This window comes from Ixodes scapularis, unplaced genomic scaffold (genome assembly GCF_016920785.2).
Source record: "Ixodes scapularis isolate PalLabHiFi unplaced genomic scaffold, ASM1692078v2 PGA_scaffold0__279_contigs__length_252992795, whole genome shotgun sequence".
Lineage (NCBI taxonomy): Eukaryota > Metazoa > Arthropoda > Arachnida > Ixodida > Ixodidae > Ixodes > Ixodes scapularis.
The window spans coordinates 18158694-18178850 of record NW_024609835.1 but is presented as its reverse complement, the minus strand read 5'-3'; the positions used below and the strand labels follow the sequence as shown (position 1 = coordinate 18178850).

General features: G+C 48.0%; 2 pseudogenes; one reads left to right on the top strand and one right to left on the bottom strand.

The window, feature by feature from the left end:
* Positions 1 to 293: 293 nt before the first annotated feature.
* LOC115327653 lies at positions 294 to 1629 on the bottom strand (annotated as a pseudogene).
* A 3201-nt stretch (positions 1630 to 4830) lies between these two features.
* LOC120836197 lies at positions 4831 to 19807 on the top strand (annotated as a pseudogene).
* Positions 19808 to 20157: the final 350 nt, after the last annotated feature.

Below are 20157 nucleotides of genomic sequence, written 5' to 3'. Positions count from 1 at the left end.
AGTTTGATGTGGAGCCGTCTTAGGGCAAATATCTAAATATCTTAAAGCTGCGTTGACTGGTAACTGTGCTTCAAGGCTAATATCGGCACGAACGTTCGATTGAAGGAATGACGTTTCTTGTCTTGGCAGAACAAGCTGTGTCTGAAATGCAGATTTCGTAATCATGAGCTGGAACGGTAGATTGGGTAGTCGTGCCTTGTTCTGGTGTGTTGAACTGTAGGTGGTCTCCTAAAGAATTTCTAGGAGTTCCGTGTCCTTCATGTAAGTTATTAGTTTTTTTAGTGCCATGTCTATCACAGCTCGCGTTGGCCGCCGATGCAGAACGTCCTCCAGGCTAGCACTGGAGAGTCCGAGGTGGGAACAGGCGTTATGGAGGGCAGTACGCTCGTCATTATAGTCGGTGCAGTGTAGGAGGAGGTGCTCGGCGTCGGCAGTTTCCTGGCAGGTTTGGCAATTGGGGTTGAGATCAGGCCTGAAGCGGCCTATCCACGCTGGTGTGAAAGCGCTTCCGGTCCGCAGACGGTGGAGCACCGCGGCAGTGTGACGATCCAACCCTCGTGGGAGACGGGCTGAGAACGTGCCGTCCGCCACTCTCGGGTCCGGATTCTGTCGTGTGATGGTTTTTCTCACCAGAAGCTTGGCGTCTGAGAAACGGGGAACTGTAGAAAGCGGACATCCGGGGTTTTTGTGAGCCTGCGCTGCTAGGGAATCGGCGACTTTGTTTCCCCTGACACCACAATGACTGGGGATCCACTGACAGATAATCTCGTGGCCTTTCTCCTGAAGCTCGGCTGCATCTTGTGCGACTGACCGCGCCAGAGGCGTAGCCCTTTCTAGCCCCGATAGTAGCCCGAGAGCCGCTCTTGAGTCGCTGAGGACTACCCAGCTGAGCCCCCGTGCGCAGCCTGTCCGAATTCCCCAGAGGGCAAGTCGTATGGCCGCCAGCTCTGCGGTAGTAGAGGATGCCTGATGGGACAGGCGCTCGTGTATACCTACGGCTGCAGCCTCAAAGAAGGCCGCTGCTATTGCTGTGCTTCCAGATGGGTCTACCGACCCGTCGGTAAAAACGCGTGTCCGCCCATCGTACTCCGCATCCAAGTGACTTTCCGTCAGCTGCCGAGCGGTTACCACTGCTGCGCTCTTCTTGGTCCGCAGCCCTGGTAAGCAGATATTAACCCTCAGAGGGTGAGGATCTGTGTGTTGTGCTGGAAGTGGCGCTAGCGGTCCTGGTGTACCCGCGATGTCGCCTAAAGTGCAGAGCTGCGCTCCCAGTTCCGAATCTGTACGTTCGGCGATGCCTATCAAGAGCGTGATGGTAGAGTCGCAGTTGCTCATTCGGATGAGATGTCCGAGCGCTCGTTCTTGCAGAAGGTTTTCAACGGTATTCATACCTGTTTCGGTAAGAGTGTGTCGTGACGATGCCGAACGGGGAACTCCGATGCAAATTCTTAGAGCTACAGGTTGCGCTCTCTCTAGGTCCTCGATCTGATTGCCGCTCAGTCGAATGAGCGGTAAGGCGTAGAGTGGGCGAGCCAGAATGAGACCCTTGTATAGCTGTAGTAGCATTTGTTGTGATGTGCCCCAGGTAGTTCCACCACGCGCGTGGAGGATATTTATGTGCGTTCGCATCCTCTGGAGCACCACCTGCGTTGCTGGGCCCCAGGATAGCCTCCGGTCCAATGTGAGTCCTAGGTAAGTACGTGACTGTCTTCTCCACTCTCACCGGGACATCTCCGACGAACAGGGTCGGTTGGAACTTTGAGGGTCTCCTTGGTGCGTAGCATAGAGCAACAGTCTTTTCTGCCGATGTTGTCAGACCCAGTTGATGCAAGTGGTACACAGTGTTTGTAAGTGCTCTCTGGAGGGCGCGTGCCATCCGTTGCCTACGGTAGCCTGGGGCCGTGGACCAGAGCGCCACGTCGTCCGCATAGACAGCCATGCTTATCGGGAGTGCTGGTTCCTCGCCTACCCTTGCTGCGGCTGGGAGTGATGCAATCGCCAGTGCAAACAGGAGCTTACTGACTACGCTCAATTGGAGAACGCCATGGTCGACTCGTCGGGGCTTGCTCAGCGCTCCGCCGACCTTCACGCACATGGTGCGTTCAGTGAGGAATACGCAAATGTAGTTAAGAGGTCGTCCACATACCCCGAAACGACGCAGGGCTGAGATGAGGATTCGGTGCGGGAGGGCGTCGAAGGCTTTGCGGACGTCTAGGAATACGGCCATCGCCGACCAACCTTGTGCTTTGGCGTCCTCCAGCGAGCTGGTGATGTCACCAATTGCGTCCGCGGTGCTCCTGTGGTGGCGGAACCACGAGAAGCAGTCTGGCAGAGCCCCGACCGCCTCAAAGTGGTAGACTAGTCGACGTAGCACCATTCGTTCCCTCACTTTGCCGAGGCATGATGTCAATGAGATGTGCCTATAGGAGCTTAGTTGGTCTTGGGGCTTCCCGGGTTTCAGTAGTGGTACCATGGTTGCTTCTCTCCACGCTTCTGGTATTTTAGAGGTCCTCCACACATGATTGATTAGAGTCAGCATTGCTGGGACAGCCGACTCGTTAACGTTTCTCAATGCTTGGTTGGTGATTCCGTCTGGGCCTGGGGGCGCACGGTGTCTCGGGAGAGCATCGAGAACGTGCTGCAGTTCGTGCAGGGTGAAGTCTTCGTCTGGCTGCTGCATGGGGGTCGCTGTTGGGTGACGGAACTTGCTCCAACCCTGGGGGGGCGGGCTGGCAGCCGGCAGTGGTGGAACCTCAGTAAATGCATCCGCGAGTAGTTCGGCCATCTCTGTTGATTGAAGGTTCATTGCCACGGCCATTCCAAGGACAGGGTTTTGGGCGATTGGGCGACCTGCTAGTGTTCTCGACATCCGCCAGGCCCGGCTTCCCCCGGCTGGTTTGTCTAAGGTGATGCATTTGAGGCGCCATTGTTGGCGTGCTAGTTTTTTTACCGTGCCTCCTGAACTTGGCATCCAGTCGCCGGTATGCCAGTACATCTGCCGGATCTCCAGTGGCCCATGACCGTCGCTGGGCGAGACGTCTTTTTGCCCGCAGTTCTAGCCATTTGAGGTCGGGGTTGGGACGTGTTGTTGGCACTCTGACTTCGCGGGTGACCTTTTGGAGGACGCGGGAGAGCGTTTCCGGGGTGAAGGATCGTCCTTCTTCCAGCACTTCTTGGAGCAGGGTACGGAAGCGATCCCAGTCGACGACGCGGCAAGTCTTCAGAGGAGCTTTTGGCGGCCTTCCGATGACAATGGGTAGATGATCACTTCCCCAGCTGTCTGCCTGAGGAGTTGCATTGAGACGTAGGGCCCAAGTCGTGAAAGTCAGATCAATTACGCTTCCCGTCACTCCAGGCCGTACAAATGTCGGGTTCCCACTTGTAATATCTCTGAGGTCGAGCCTATCTAGCATTGCCTGTAGCTCTCGACCTCGCAAAGAATCCCTTCTGTCCCCCCAGGACTGTGAATGGGCATTGAAGTCGCCGGCAATTATAACCTCTCCCTTGGCCCGTGCGCAAATGTCCGCGAGTACATGGACGTCCCAAGGTACATTAGGGAGACGATGGTCAGGTAACGGTCTCCGAATTCCAATTTTACTGCCACGAAATCTGCTCCTTCACTGCAAAGATCGCTGAGGTCTATCTCTATCTGTCGTAGGTTTCGTCGAACTAAGAGGGCTGCTCGCGGTGTCACGCCCGCCACAAGAGGCCTGCTGCAGTAAACTGCGTGACCCGCAATGCGTATGCTGCCGGCTGGCATTCTGGGTTCCTGGAGGGCCACAGCATCGTAGGCGTAGTGTAAAACGTGGTCGCGTAGCTCTGGGAGTCTCGTTCTCAAGCCGTTACAGTTCCACTGGAGGGCGGAAGAGGTGAGAGGCTGGGGGCGGGCTGTAGGTCTTCTACTAGTGTCCCCAATCGTAGATGTCTGTGGATTGGTAGTTAAAGCTTTCTCTTAGAAGGATTGATACCCGAGATTGCTCTTTGGGTAGGGCTTCATTGTTGTAGTGAAAAAAAGAAGAAAATATCTGTACCTCTAGAGGAAAAATGTTAGATTTTTGTATCACTGCAGTCCGTCTCGCCTGTAAGAGCTCAGGGAAACGAGTTTGAAGGTTATTTATATTCCTCTCAGGTATGAAAGAATGTGTTTGGTGACGAAAGCGCGTAAGTTGCTTGCTGCACTGGTTCCCTCCCGGTTTCACAGTGATCTCACAAGTGGATCTATCATTTGAAGAAATGTAAGTATGCAACGTGACCATTCCGAATTCACTGTTGCTAGCAGCGTGAAGCCATGTTAGTTGCTGCCTTAAGAAGAGGAATCCAACCCTGGCTTGGTGGTGTTGTTCTTTGTGGTGGTGGACGGTACCTCTCCGAAGAACGTTGGTGGTTGGCACCTTTAGACACTGTGGCCTCAGTAGTGGTTTCTTGTGGTAATTCGTCTGAATTCTCCCCATTGTTGGTAATGCCTGCTCTTGGCTTGCCTTTTTCCTGTCCCTTTGAAATAGAAGCGTATGTGTCTTGGTTCTGTCCCTGCTTCCCGGTTTCCCCGGCCGCAGACATCTGGGGAAGTGGAGGAAACTCATCGCTGCCCTTTGTTGGGTCCGGAGCATTCGGCTATTGTAAGGCGACTTTGGCGGTGCGAAAGTCGACCGCGTGATGTCTAGCATAGCTGCGAGTTTTCCTTTCTTTCCTCCATTTTGGGCAAGATGGAGATTTGGCAGAATGGACTTCACCGCAGTTTACACACTTCTCTTGTGCGGTACAAGATTCTGTATCTGGATGAGTGCCACTGCAACGGTTGCAGAAAGGGGCGTTTCTGCAGGATGCCTCGCGATGCCCGTAGCGACAGCATTTGCGGCACTGTATAGGGCGTTCTTTGAACAGGGTCACGGAATGTCGCACAAGGCCAAGGTAGGCAAAATTTCGTAGTGTTGTACAGCAGAAGGAGATCTTCATCGCTGAGCTCTGTCCAAGCCGACGAAGTCTTGCTACCCTATTTTCCGGAGTTCTTAAATGCTCCCAGACATCAGCTTCGGACAGCGCGGTGTCCACTTCTGTGATTACGCCTACAGCGTAATGCTGAGGAAGCGGTTCGTAAGCTCTTACTGGAATCCCACATAGCTTCTTGCAGTCTAGAAGGGCACGCGTCGTCTGTCCATTCCTTGTATCGACTGCTATGAGGTTCAGGCGTCTGTTGTACCTTATTTCTATGATGCACTCTGGGCAGAGTAAGTTCAGAGCATCGGATACTTTTAGACTGCTCAATGACGTAATTAGAGTGTCTTCGGCAGCTAGTACAAGGATAACCGTAAGACCTTCTGTCATTAGGATGCCTGTGCAAATTGTGCCAGTGCTGTTGCCTGAATTCGAGCTAGGTTTTTTCCACTTTTTTGACGTCTTAGCTGGGGTCCAGCGTTCGTCATCGATGTCGGACATTTCCATGTCATTAGGGGGAATTATCACCCGCCGCTGGGATGTGGTAGCATCCTGATCCTCTAGAGTGGGTCCCACAGCAGGATTTCCAGTCAGGCTGTTATTATCAGCTTCTGATGCGGATATTGAGTGACCGCATATGGAGGAAGGCAGACTGTACCTTTCGGTGGTGGCCTTGTGATTCGATTGCAGTGAAGATGACTTGAGGGACATGGCGAGGTCGATTCACTTGCACTGGGAAAGACCCAGTGCGGGGATACCCACCAGTTGATGACGGGATCAGCGTTCTTCAATGTTGATTCAATTTCTGGCTATTAAGGCAGCTGATAACAATCAATATTCGGTTTCAACCGAACGAGGCTAGAAAAGTGCAACCTTCTTAGAGACACTTCGTCTTCCTCCGGAGCACGTCGAGCGAAAGCTCCTTTGCAGAACCCCCTGTGTCCTGGGTTCAATCTCCACCCCTACCCGTTTCGATGTGGATGAGCATCGTACCGGCGTGCGGTCGTGTATCACTACCACGGGATGATCGTTAAAGGCTAGCGGTAGTACTGTATAGGCTAAATTTCTCATCTACGTGCTAAGAGGATTGTCGCCCGTTGAGGCAGACCAAGGTTTAGGCTGTATCAACATACACGCGACCCAATTATTTTATTTAAATCGTAAATGACAAAAAACAATCGGTAACAGCACGGATGCTAATTATACAAATATTGCTTCTATATGGGCTAGTTGATTAGACATTGTGATGGTTTGCTGCGCTGCGTAGATACAAGAAAAACGCACTTGATAAAGATTTAAACTAAAGCAGAGAATAGACGAAAAACAACATACAGGAAGGGCGCAGACTAACAACTGTGTAATTTCTTTCTCATCTTTCTCCCCCCACACCACCAGACAGCCACAATATGTTTCTGAAAATAGGGTGCACGTAGAGCGAAAGCTCGCGCTGCAGAATCCAGGATCGTGGGTTCAATCCGCACCCCTCCCGTGTCGATCGGAATGGTCATCGTACCGGCGTGCGGTCGTGGATCACTACTGCGTGGTGCACGTTAAAGTCCCCAGGCTAGCAGTCATACTGCACTGGCTAATTTGCTTATCTACAGTGGGTAACAATGTCGCCATGTTCTGGCATGTTCTCCTGCTGTATAAACAAGTAACGACCAATTTGTTTGTCGAAATACGGTGTGGAGGGAGTAAGATGAGAAAGAAATTACACAGTTGTTAGTCTGCGCCAGTCATGCACATTGCTTTTCTTCTATCCTCTATTTTAGTTTAAATTTTATCAAGTGCGTTTCTTTACATTTATGCAGCGCAGCAAACCATCAGAATATTTGTAAAAGCCTGTAGGTAATGGTAAATGGCGTTCCTGGTTGCAGGTTGCCGTAAAAACTCATGTGTTTCTGGATTCACTTTGTAGAATTTATTTGTAGGATTCACAACGGGGACAACGGTTCATTCACGGCTCCATCGCCTAAAGCCCGGTTCGCCACGCAGTTCATCGCTCAGCCACCTTACCACGTCTTACAAGAGGCGATAGTGTTGTTGAAAATCAACGTCGTCCATGTAAAACACATTGGCGTGGTTTAGATACCTACGCTGACGGCGAAACACGAACAAAAGCGCTGCCATTTTGGACGCTTCTCCCCCATCTCGCGCCCAACTTGCCCAAACTCACTTAGGTCGGAGCCGGCAACTTTTGCTATCCGCGGCGGCTTTGGCCACGTCACAATGACGTCCCAGCATCTCGCCGCGTGTTCCGGATATGCCACTCTCTGACCGCCTCAAACCCTCCGTTGTGACGTCACGACCTAGAAAGTGACAGCGCGTGTCGTCATGCACGGCGCCGACCAATCGCGGCGGGCGGCGAGTTTGGCGGAGAACTCGCCTTGAACTCTCCGTGCCGAGCTTAGCCCCCCAGCGCAGTAAAAAAAAAAAGGGTTCGGACTTTCAAGGAAAGAGCTTGACCTATATGATGTGGGGTGACCGACTTAACCTTTTCACCACCCCCCTTTAAATCTTCATCTTCACACATACTAGGCATGCGTAGCCTATACTGCGATTGCAATGTTTTCTTTAAGTTCATCCATGAAGGCTTGGTAACTTTCCCTTCGGTATAGACCTTCCTTGTTTTCCAGACTGTGAAGTCCTAAGAATGCACGTTTATCAGAAACTCTCTCCAGCTGATCGGAAAAATGCAAATATCTCAAATTTCTTTCCTTGGCTTCCAACTCTTTATTCAGGGTTCGTTTGAAGACAGTCCAGAAAAAGACTGCATTAATGTACAATACAAAAGCACGCCTAAACGTTTCAGTAGTCCTACGAATTCTGCAGTCCATTGACCACATTTCTTCAATGCCTCGGGATTCAAGCCATTATTTGCCTGGCACAGTTCTTAAATGAAAGGCAAGAAAGAATAATATTTTCCATTTAGTTGGTGTTGGCATGCGCTTGACCCTCTTGATCAACTCCATTTGTCAATATTGTCGCGGTTCAAAGGAGCGTAAACGATATAACGAATTCTGAAACACCGTGTGGGCAAGCTGCTCGACTAGAACCTTTTTCGAGCGGGGCTCTAAAAAGGATTGATTCACTAGAACACTAAAAAACCAAGTGTGTCCGTTACTTTCTTAGAAAGACCTCGCCGCCTTTTTATTTTAAGTGCGTCATTTGTATAAACATCTATTTTTATATATTTTGCCAAAAGTGTGTTTTTTTCATATTTACTTTGACCATGGAATATCCACAAATCTGGTCGGTGCTGTCCACCACCCACCACGAGCCGCAAGCGGGTTTTTTCCTTGTTGATGGTGGTACCAGAAGTAGCAGAGAAATTTTAATAAACGTCATCGCCTTTTCCATGCTTGGCTCATTCGAAAACGGCAGTGCCAGGTCTTCAGCATAAGTGAGGATTTTGACTTCACAGTCATGGAGTCGAAAACTTTGCACAGTGTTTATGACGTCTCTAGAAAGTGGTTCCAAGTATAAATCATAAAGGAGCGGTGAGAGAAGACACTAAACACGCACGGAGCGCTGTACTTGAATGTGTATTGTAAGGAATTCATTAATTATTAATTTTGTCGAAATGTTTCTGTAACGAAGTCGAACGCCTTTCTGAGTTTTCTCATCAATTTCTACATGCATAAAACGAGAGAAAAGGAAGTAATGCTCCACTCGGTCGAAGACCGTTGCAAGATCAATTTGTAATATAGCAGCTGCTTCATTAGTTCGTTGGCATATCCTAATATTTAGCGCACAAAGTGCACGTTTGTTTGAATCTTTCTTACTTTTATGAAGCTAGCTTGACAGTCGTCCACAACGATTGATATAACACTTTGAATTCGGTCGCAAGTATCGGGCGAAGATTTTATAGTCGCGATTCGGGAAACTCATTGGTCTATATCTTTCGACATCCTGTAGTCTACTGAGGCCTTTTGATCTCGGGATCAGCAATGTGTAGGCTTTTCGGAACGACGTCGGTAAGAAACCAAATTCTTACGACACGTTGAAAACATTAAAAAGAATCGGCACAAGTTTCTTTCTTGCACTTTTTGTAGAAATTGTCTGTAGCGCACCCGATCCTGGAGATTTTCGAATCTCCATTTCAACAATATTTGTTTCGATTTCTTCAGCTTTAAGGTTATCGTTTAGCCTTCTCGTCTTCTCGCTTCGAACGGCTGCTACTCCAGGTATTATTTCGTTCGTTCTTGGATGTGTCTTTGCGAAAAGATGTCTTCATAATAGGATACAAAGAGAGGCTTCAATATTCTGTTCATCAGTTAATGCTGGCTCCACTCTGTCTTACTCGGGACACTAACTTCGTTCTGTGGAATTTTTTTTTTGCGTTTAGGTATCGTTCTGCAGGCTATTCCACTTCCATTATTTCTAATGTTCTTGTTCTAACAGCAGCCCCTTTGTAACGTCTCGTCATACTCTTCAAGTTTTTTTTTTTTTTTTTTTTTTTTTTTGTGTGTGTGTGTGGGGGGGGGGGGGGGGGTTGATATCAGTTTTGTATTTCCCAGGTTGATGGCACTCGAGATGGTAAAGATACAAAAAGTCTCTGTTTAAGCGCCGTTCATCTGTTCTTTTCTCAAATTTTATCACTGAGCATATTTTGATAGCTATAACTTGAGATGGTAAAGATACAAAATGTTTTTGTTTAAGCGCCGTTCATCTGTTTATTTTTCTTAAATTTTATAATTGAGGATATTTTGATAGCTATCTCAATTCAAGCTTGAATATTTCCCATTTATGGCACCGTCCATCTTTCACCTGACCAAGCTCCTTAGCAATTTATCCACATTTTGTTTGAAGTTATCGTTGTCGAGGAGCCTGTCATTCATCTTCCAGACTAGCCACGATTTTGGCATGTTGTACAGGACATTTTTCATAACCTACGTTTAGCCTAACCATACAGGGGTCAGAAGAAAAAAAAGCAGGTATCAATTTACAATCGCTCACGGCATTTTTGACACCAAATATATATACGATCTAACCGTGCAGGAACGACCCTTAAAAGTTTGTGTTTTTGAGCGTATTTCGTTTTCGATGAGTCAAACAAATCACAATCCTGAAAAACAGCTCGCAGGACATCTGTGCTGAAATCCTAATTTTTTTGGACGGTGTTCTGTCTGATATCCAACACACAGTGAAACTCTCCTAGAACAATTACGCTGAACCTAGTGTCAGCGTGGACACGTACTTGATTGAACGAGTTCGCTACCTCATTGCATACATAAAAAGCAATTATGTTCCAATGTAAGTATGAATGAGCAGATTAGCGGCAAAAAGTTAACCAGCATTAGCGCCTTCGAAGAAACTGCACATTCGATAATGAATAGCTTTTTATGCATAATCGTACATTGAGTAGAGTAGTTAATAGCTGGACAGTGAAATACGTCTTTTGAGTAGCTCTATGCAGGGTCACGACTTTGTTTCTTGTAAGGTAACTATATCGCAGTTATGCGTCTCTAGAAAGCAAAATAATTTATACTTAAATACTTGATGAATTTAACTCGCGGGAATTGCGAGTGGAAATACTGAGTGGGTCAATCTGGGTGGTTCTATCGAACACTCTAGTCGTCTTTGGCGTTGGTATCCGATCGGGTTACAATTATTTTCTGCCGATCCTTGAACTTAGACTGTCCTAGTTGTTCTTAAAAGAACAAGCTTGTATGTAGCTCTTGTGTAATCAGGAAGTCATCTCTCTTCCAGGCTCCTCAAACGTCTAGAGTTCAATTGTGGCCAGTTTGGCTTTTTTGCATGTCCTTCAATCATTCGCCTCCCTCTCCGTAGTTCTTTTTGTTTAGGCTGCTTTCTTGAGTTCCTGCTTTTGTTCGCCTGAACAACAGCTTCTGGGCTTGTAGGAAGGTCCTGCTTTGAGCTCGCGTCTTCGTACCATTCCAAAACCAGCTCAGCATCCTGATGTTCACAAGCACCCGAATGAACTTGAACTCGATTGTTACAACGCCAGAAGAGTCTAGGGTGCTGCTTTAACTCTTGTACATATCTTCCACGTCCATGATATGCTGATTTTCGTCAACCTTAGCCGGAGGGCTTCCTAGACGTTTTGACGCGTACGTGACAACGCATTCTTCACTCGTATGCCCATAAGGCCAGCACTTGATGCATCGTGTGGTGATGCACTGTCCGCGGACGGAACCAATGGCTTTACACCGTAAGTAGAGAGGAGGTCGTCCAGGGAAAACCACTAGCGTGTTCACCCCATAAATGGTCAGCATAAGTGGTACCTTGTCTACACTAAGATGCTCCTACAGAACTACCGTCGCCACTCTTGTCACTTTCTCCGTCCCATCTAGATACGAAAATCATCATCTTTCTATTTGTATGTCCTTGACAGTGCCAAACAACTCAAGGACCTTCTTGATCTCATTGACTGGCACAGTTAATGGCCGCCATAAAAGCTTCGTCCTGATTTCTTATTAGCATGGATCGGTGATGATGTATCCTTTTGCTTCACCTGACACTGCTCGCATGCTTTGATCTTGCATTTGGCTGCTGCATTGGTGAAGGTGCCCATCTAGGCCTGGTTCATTTGGTATGGGAGCAAGCCAAAGAGGTAGTTGCGCACGGCGAATGAAAATAAAGCTTCCTTGAAGTCAGTAGCCTTCTATGGGTGTTTGGTAATATCAATATGCAGAAAACGGGAATCAGTAACGAGCATATCTGTTGGCAGTGAAGAAAGGATAATCCTGTGCACCTAGGTTGGACATTTACATGTGCATTTTAAAATGTCACGGGAGTGACGTCTTGGCGTCTGATTGGCGGAGACAATAGGTCACTTGCTGAATCCCCCAAGCGCCCCTTCTCGCACTCGAGGAATCTTGGGGACGGTGTTCCTACGGTTTCCTAGTGGTCGGCAATTTTGACCAATTCGATGCTTACACAATTTTGACTGTAATCTGGAGCCTCTCTGAATGAGCCTGATCTAGATTGCAGCGACCCGTCATATCACTTGTAAACTTTCTCGTCAATGCCAGCATTTTTTATACTGTGTATGCAATCCACCCTTCGACCTCGCTGGGATGCAGAAATCTCTCACTTTATTATGATTCTCGTACGGCTGTAAGGACGCTTATATTATCCTAATATGTCAGAAATGCTATAAACAACCCCGCTGACGACGAGTTAAATCCTGGTTTTGGTTGTTATAAATTCTCGGCCTTTCAAGCAATTCCTGTTAAAACAACAATCACGAGAATGGTAATATTGGAAGGGATTTCAGCTACTCCGTCAGGTTGAATGGTGAATATTGCATGTCCAGTGTAAAAGAAACAAAACGCTTATATTGATGCGAAATTTTCAAAATAATATGACAGTTCTGTGCAATCTGCACGGCGTATGCTCAGGATGGCTCCGGATTACAGTCGAAAGTGAGTAAGCATCGAATTGGTCAAAACTACCGATCACTGGGGAACTCAAAGAACAGTGTTTTAGTAAATGGTCTATTGCCTGCACTAATCAGACGGGAAAACGACACTTCTTTGACCATACACGTAGCCAGGATTTTGTTTCCGGGGGAGGGGAAGGGAAGGGGGGGGGGGGGGGCGGGCAGGCTCACCCACGACAAAATGCTGTATGAGGGGGAGGGGGGAGAGAAGGACCCATGCAAAATGGAAGATTTCGGGGGGGAGGGGGGCCCGGGCCCCATGGGCCTTCCCCCTGGCTATGTGCCTGTCTGTGACCTTATAAAATGACCATGTAAATTTCCAACCTAGCCATCCAGTCCTGGGAGCGTTCCGCTGGCCGCTGATAAACGCGGCCACCAAGTGCCGTCGAATCTGCTCTCACTGGAGCTCGTCTTGCTTCGTTCATTAAAACTCTCGTTGCGAGTACCGCGGTACCCGGAACGAACAGAGGCCCCATGAAATCGAAATAAATGATGACAAGCAATACAGCCGGCGTGCACTTATTCTCACTTCGTCGTCTTGTCCCTACGACACAGCGTTAATAACCCGCTCAATACGGGGGTTTTTGCAGCACGACCAACCCTATACTTACGACGACTCCATCTGAGCAATCCCTATGGAAGTGCCTGCTCTCGGTTGAGGGCCGAGTTTTAGCGCCGCCTAGTGAGAGGCCTTCTCACTAGGCGGCGCAAAAGCTCGGTCCTCCTACCATATTGCCACCCGCAGAACCGAGAAAGCAACGCTTGATCACGGTCTTCTAGAAGATTTCCGTTCATTCTCGCACCAGACGTAACTTTCCCTCTGCTTTGTTATTCTCGAAAGTGTCAGTTCATCCTCGCTCCGAGCGCGCGACGCTCAAGCCTTCTTTGCCAAACTTTCGAGATAGTGCCGGATGACAGAGAGGATATCCTACATGCTGGATTCTTCTTCTTTTATTTTTCATTTCTTGTTTTCTTATGTTGAAATGTTTTAAAAAGATGAGAAAGAAAGTAAGTCGTGAGTCAGCGCTGTGTCTGTGTCCCTCCTCCTACTTGTCCTTGTGTTTGTTTGCGCTGTTTTATTTCTATGTTTACAATACATCACCGACTAGCCCACCTCCAAACATTACTGCAGTGCCGGACGGTAGATAAGCAGCTACCTTCGACCTTGTCGAGTTAGTCTCGCTCGCGCTCTCTGTTTCGCCGCTGAATCGCCGCCTGCTTTTCTGCTGCCTCAACGCTCTTTCGTTACTTATTTTTGGTTGGCACAAGAATAAAGAAAAAAAAAATTTGGTTGGCAGAAGTTCGCCCATTAAACGTTTATTTTCAGTTCACTGTTTGCGTTCTCGTCGCCTTAATTCGTGACAATATGATCTCTATGCTCCTACCCCGTCGGGTTTTTTCGTAATCCGTGGGTGCGTGCCAGCTGAACGCGCTTTCTGGTTTCAAGCGTGTTCACGATGTCAAATGTTTTTCTCTGTGTAAAAGATACTGAAGGAGTCAAATTCGTTAATTAGTTCGGTTTTTTTTAGTTTGCGCAGTGAACACCAGATGGTATTGGCTGCGACCGCGCGCCGACAACACCATAGAGGCCAAAACAACCTGGTGCAGCCTTGAAGATAGGAAAACATATAAAGAGTTCCAGGCCTTGCCACGAGGCGCCGCTGAAAGTCGGCCCTCCGAAAGGTGCGTACTGGAGTGTTTCCAGACGTAGTGGTCGTAAGTATAGAGTTGGTCGTGTTTTGTAGTACCCAATGTCATAGCCTCCTCTATACTCACAAAGCCTGGCAGTTCCATGACGGAGCCTAGAGTGCCCGGTCGCAGATTTGGAGCGCGAGGATCTGGTACGACAGAGCATTTCTCCGGGAGTCTGGTATTCAGCGCACAGCTTTTGCAGCGGCGAGGACCCGAAACCTATTTTTTTAAACCCGATGAGGAAAGAAGCGATAGCTCGAGGAACGCGAAAGCACGATAGGACATACCATCGCTCGGGAGATGTGTGTTTCGGCGTCTGGCCGCAGCGGGGCGCCCGTTGTATGAGTATTGTCTGTCGCTCTAACTTTTACCTTTCGGTGGCCGCATCTCGTGGCGATCTGCCAGGCTTTGTTAGTATAGAGGAGGCCATGCCAATGCACACTGCCCGCACTCTCTCTCAAAAAAAAAAAAGTCGCCTATAAAAAGTTGCCGTCGTAGCACAGTCAATGCCAAAAGCTCGTGTCTGAAGACGCGTTTTCACGCGCTCAAAAAAAGAAAAAAAGAAACAAAAGCTTTTGGAACGAAATGGAACACAAAAACGTTCGAAACCAAACAGATGTCTATTTAGTTCCGAACGCTTTTGTTCAGGTGCCCCACTGCTTCACGGTGTGTGAACGCGACGCCGATGCTCGACTTCGCCGTGACGCGTCGCAGCTTATGCTGTGACTGTAGCATAGACCGTTTTACTGAAAGAGGGCAAAAGAGGAGGGGGTTCGTAACATATTGGACATGTCAGTTCTTCCCTTAAAGGGATACTGAACCGATATCTGAACTTTTCAAAATAAGCCCCGGACGAGCTGCCCGGGACGTTACTATACCTAAAAATCAAGACCATACCAAGGGATGGTGATCGGATTATTATATTTCTTTGATTGAAGAGCCGCGTTCGAGCAATCCGTCGGCCGGAAGCCGCCGGTGCGATTGACGCCACCGCGGAGGAGCCCTAGCGGAACTGACGTCACAGACCTCTCGTTCCTTGGCAGACTGGGTTGTCCCGCTGCAGTCCTAATGGAGAACCGCGCCGAGTGTTCCTCATTCTGATCCAGTTTCTTCAATAGTTATGCCGCGGTACTGCGCTGCACAAGACTGTTCGAGCAGCGTATGTTACAGCGGCAGGCCTGCGCACAAGTTTCCGAGTGAGCCCACGTTGCGCAAGCTGTGGATTCGCGCGGCCCGTCCTTCCCAGCCAACATGGAAGCCCGCCAAAGGCGATTGTCTTTGCACGGAGCACTTCGAAGACGAGGACTACAAGACGAGCCCGAAGTTACTGCAAAGTCTGGGTTTGCCTGTAAAACAGGCCTATTTGAAGCCTGGCGTGGTGCCATCGCTCTTCACGCGAAAACGCAAGCGAGAGCGGCACAGCGGCGCCGTGGAAAAACGGCGACGGAAAGAGGTGAGCGCAGCTACTGAAATATTTTTCTGCTTGTTTCTGAGAGGAAAGCACGAATGCGAGTGGTCGTGAGATTAGCGTAGTACATTGCGCGGCGCTGTTAGCGCAAGCCTGCTAACTCGCCTTTGAGGACGAGCGCGGAGAAACACCGAGATCGCGTTTTCGCTAACAGCGTCGCGCAGGGTAACTGTGTACTATATCCGTGTTCGCTATCGTGCCCTTAGCCGGACGAAAGGTTGCCGCCAATCGCAGGTGCTCCACTGTCGGTATCGTGTACATGGCGAGACTGCAGCTATCCTATGTTTCACCTTATGATGTACCGCAGGAAAGGCTACAAGCTCGAGCTTGTAGCCTTTCCTGCGAGCTCACAGCGTAGGCAGCTGCCTACGCTGTGAGCTCGCGATTCTTGCCTTCGTTGCGGTACAACATAAGGTGAAACGGAGTATAGTAGCTGCGGCGATGGCACTCGGTTTTCGGGCTCATGTGCTAGAAACTTGCTTTGAAGCTACGAGCTTGCGCCGGCACCTTTGGCTCAGTTGTGAAGGCTGGTATTTATCTTTATTACTACTGATAAATTCCTGCTAATTTTAATTTGAGAAATTTGGCATAAACACATAAATATCGAATTTTTATTTGGGCTACCTGAAAATGGCACATAGGACCGAGCTGAACCATTCCTAGGAGAATGTGGTTAATTGATGATCTACGTACTTCCTTTTGGTTTGCAGAGGGTATATTCCGAGCTTTAGCAGGATGTGCAAACTCCGCGGCATCTTGAGCATGTGCTATTCTTCATTGTGGCGCATAAGGAGATGCTGTTGAATTTCGGAATAGGGTACTCACAGTATGAGTTCCACGCCATTTAGAAAAGTGTGCCTGTATACATCATTCTGTTTTGGAAAACTCATTTTCCTCTCTGGTCTGCTCTCCTTGATGAGGTGGTCAAGCTGCTGTCGCTTCATCTGTTCAGTGTTAACCTGGAAGGCAGTTTCTCTCAACTGCGGAAAATAAATGAAAAAGAGCGCTGCAGTTTTTTTAATGAGAACCTTGTTATGGTACATATTTCCACCCCTTGTTTATATTTCTGATTACTATGACGATATCTTAGTTATAGACCAACACGCGGCCCTGACGTCACGCAACTGCGGTGGCACTCTTGACGGCACTGCGCAGGCGCAGAGGCTTCACTTCACGTGAATTCGGTTTGTGCGTTCGCACAGTCCCCACACCCGGTGTGGGCAAATGCAGGCTTTTTTGTAAACAGTGTGCCGGTTTATAAGATCTTGTTTCGTCTATGTTCTTCCCGTACATTGAATACATGCTCGCAATAATGATTCACGTCGACAAGTGCCGAGAATGCCTAAAAACCTGGTGGTGTATGGAATTAAATTGCAGCAAAAACCAATTCTAATGCCAAAAATAGATGCTGCTAAACGCGTGCCAATTTAGAACAAAAATAAATACTGCGAAATCTTTTGCTGAGTTACTCTGTCTTAATCTCGTGGAATGTGGTGTTTATTTATAAAGTTCACTAAGAACACCAGCTGGCCATTTATGACAATTGCACCCCAATCAAGAGGCTATTACAAGTGTTGTTCAATTTCTCGACTCGAGGCAAGGCCACTAATTAACCTCGGTCGTCATTCGACCGTTTCACCTTAGTGTTCATGACTGTGCACTTGACGGTGTGATTTGCTTACCAGTTCAAGCAAAGTCAAGATGAGGAGGGTACGCAGAGTGACATGAGCCTAACGAAGATAAGGGCTTGGGCCAGTCACCCTCATTTGAGCAGAACCTGGGTGTTAGCAGCATATTGACAGTGTGTTTGTTTCCATGTTGTAAGTTTTTATGCCTATCATTTATAGATAATTGCTGAATTGCTGGAGGCACCGGCACAAGCAAAGACCACACTCATCGCTGAAGAAGTCAGCACATCGTCAACACCTTCTGGTGACGACACTGAGCAAGGTCCTGACTCTGGACATGAACCAGTGCATGATGCAAATGCTGGCATCGAAGAACCTTGTTCGAGCTCAGGTATGTGCGCCGATTGAAACTACTCGGCTGGCATATTTTAGTACTCAATTCTGCCAAATTAGGGTAATCTAGTCTATTGCTGATTACATGAGCCAAGGATGATTTTGTTTTGAAAGACACTTTATTTCCTCTGCTGTGAACAGCCCCCTCGATCAGTAATGCCAAACAGGCTTGACCTGACCTTCGGAACGCTGCTACGCAGACCTCGGGCATCTACAGAAATCGAGGTATGTATCTGCAAGAAGAAATTTCACAGAAGGCAGCATTGTTCAGATCGTTGTAACACGTTATGATGGCACAGCCATACAAGCAGACTTGTACCGTACGCATTACAAGTAATCAAATTACTTGTAATCGATTACTTTTTGGAGTAATTTTGTAATCAGTTGAATACTTTCATTAGGCAGTAATCACAAGAGTAATCTGATTACTTTTTGAAGTAATAAAATTACTTGTAACCGTTACAATTTGTCCACGGGACCCCCCCTCCCCCGGCACACGCCTTTTTTTTATGAAATGAAAATAATATTTTTTTTTTCGAACGGAAAAAAGAAAGATTTTTGCGGAGCTGTAGGAAACGAGGTCAATCTCTTTCTATGTACAGTTTCTGTGGAATGTCCGTTTTTTCGTGTTTTTTTTTTTCGAGCTGGGACTGGGAGTGGGAAGCCACAGTGAGTGACAAAGGCCATTCAGGGCAAAGTTCGAGGAAGCAGAATGTAGCCTTTTGAGTCCTTCGTTCAAACTAGCCCCATCACGCACACACACACAGAAATAAAAAAATAAAAAAAAATCCTTAAGGTACCTACTCGCAGCCCGTAGGAGAACCAGAACCGAAGAATGCCTAAAGCAGATGCAAAATATAACAAGGGCAGTTGAAATATTTCCCCATTTCCCCTACGTGGTCTTTGTGACAAGCAATGTTTCGAGTTGAGAAGTGGTCGGGGCAATCTCTTCCGCTAATGGATACTACACATGATTCGTTTCGAATCCTGGAGCTGCTGCTCTTTTGTATAACATGCGAGCTAATCCACATGTGAATAATAAATTGAGCGACGCAAACTTTGAGCGACAACCCTTGCTCAAGCTTAACAAGATCTAGAACCCCCTCCGCTCCCCCCCCCCCCCCCCCCCCACACACACACACACACTGGCGAGCGCCCAAATCATTCAACGTCTTCAAACGAATTCTATGCTTGCGTCCGCATTGTGAAGGTGCAACGACCACGAAGAGGGAGCCAGTTTTCTTCCTCAATAATTGTGCAAATGTGAAATATAGGTTGGAAGTTGTTCATTGTTATGAGCGCTAAAGATGTGTCTTCACACAATAAAGTAATCGGAAAAGTAACGATTACTTCTTTAAGTAATGTCCAATTACTTTTGCCGCCGAGTAATCAAGTAATCTAATCGAATACTTTTTAGCCAAGAGTAATAGTAATTGTAATCGATTACTTTTTTTTAGTAACGTGTACAAGACTGCATACAAGTCACCTTGAAGACTTCATCACGAAAGTCCCAAACGAATCCTGTCCTCGTGACACCACGATGCTCCTCACCAAATCATGTCCCCCAGGCTCCATTGGATTGGATGTTGCCTGAAGGGCTGACTCTGTCGCCGCAGCCGCCAGTGCGCAGACAACCAGCTCCACCACCGGACCCACTCCAGCTGCCAACAATAAACAATGAGCTGCCCAGTGCCGGACAGGAAGAGTCTGTTGAAGAGTGTCCCACGGAGCTGCCAGAGCCACACGTGGAAGCAGACAGCCTATACCTGCCCTCTGACGCTAGCTTCCTCATGATGATGTCCGACACCGGCTTTCTGAGGTTGGTATCAGTCGGATATATGTCATCTTTAGTAACGAGTATGAGAGGGTGTGTAAGAGGTTTCTTCTTTTTTCTTTTCTTTTTTTTATTCCAGGGATGCACAGCAGAACACTGCATCTGACAGCGCACTCAGTCAGCATGAGAGCAGCAAAACCATCGACTACGTCTCAGAACGAAAGTTTATTGTTTTCGAGTCTTGTTTGGACGAGCTACTAAGTAATTGTCCCGAGTGCACTGCATTGTGCCGCATCACAGAGAAGAAGATCAGACGGACATGTCTCCGGGTGCACAGAATGTGCAAGAATGGCCACCAACACACCTGGACCAGCCAACCATCAGTGAATAGGAGGGCCCTGGGCGATGTGCCCCTAGCTGCAGCAACGCTCTTCTCTGGGAGCATCGTCAAAAAAGTGCTAAGGCTCCTCCACCAGATGGGCGTGCCCTGTTTATCGTACGAGACACATTAAGATTCAGAGTGCCTTCCTTCTACGAGCGATCAGACAGGTATGGCACGTTTTCAAGCTTTTCCTTTCCTGTGAAAGAGGTTTCTTTTAGGTGCCAATATTTTAGGCTCAGCACTCCTATGGGATCCTGAATGGTGTAGTACATGCGTAGGAAGCACCATATGTTTCTGTCTACAAGTCACACACTCCTATAAACGGCTGTTTTTAGAAAAAGCTTGATATATATACATGTTTGCAAGTGCGTCTTCAGGGTGCCTCCATCTTGCTGAGTTGGGGTGTGCTTGGGCGCGGCCACAGTCTGATTACGACACCTTAGTGAGGCATCGTAATCGAATTTAATGCGCCCAAGTGCG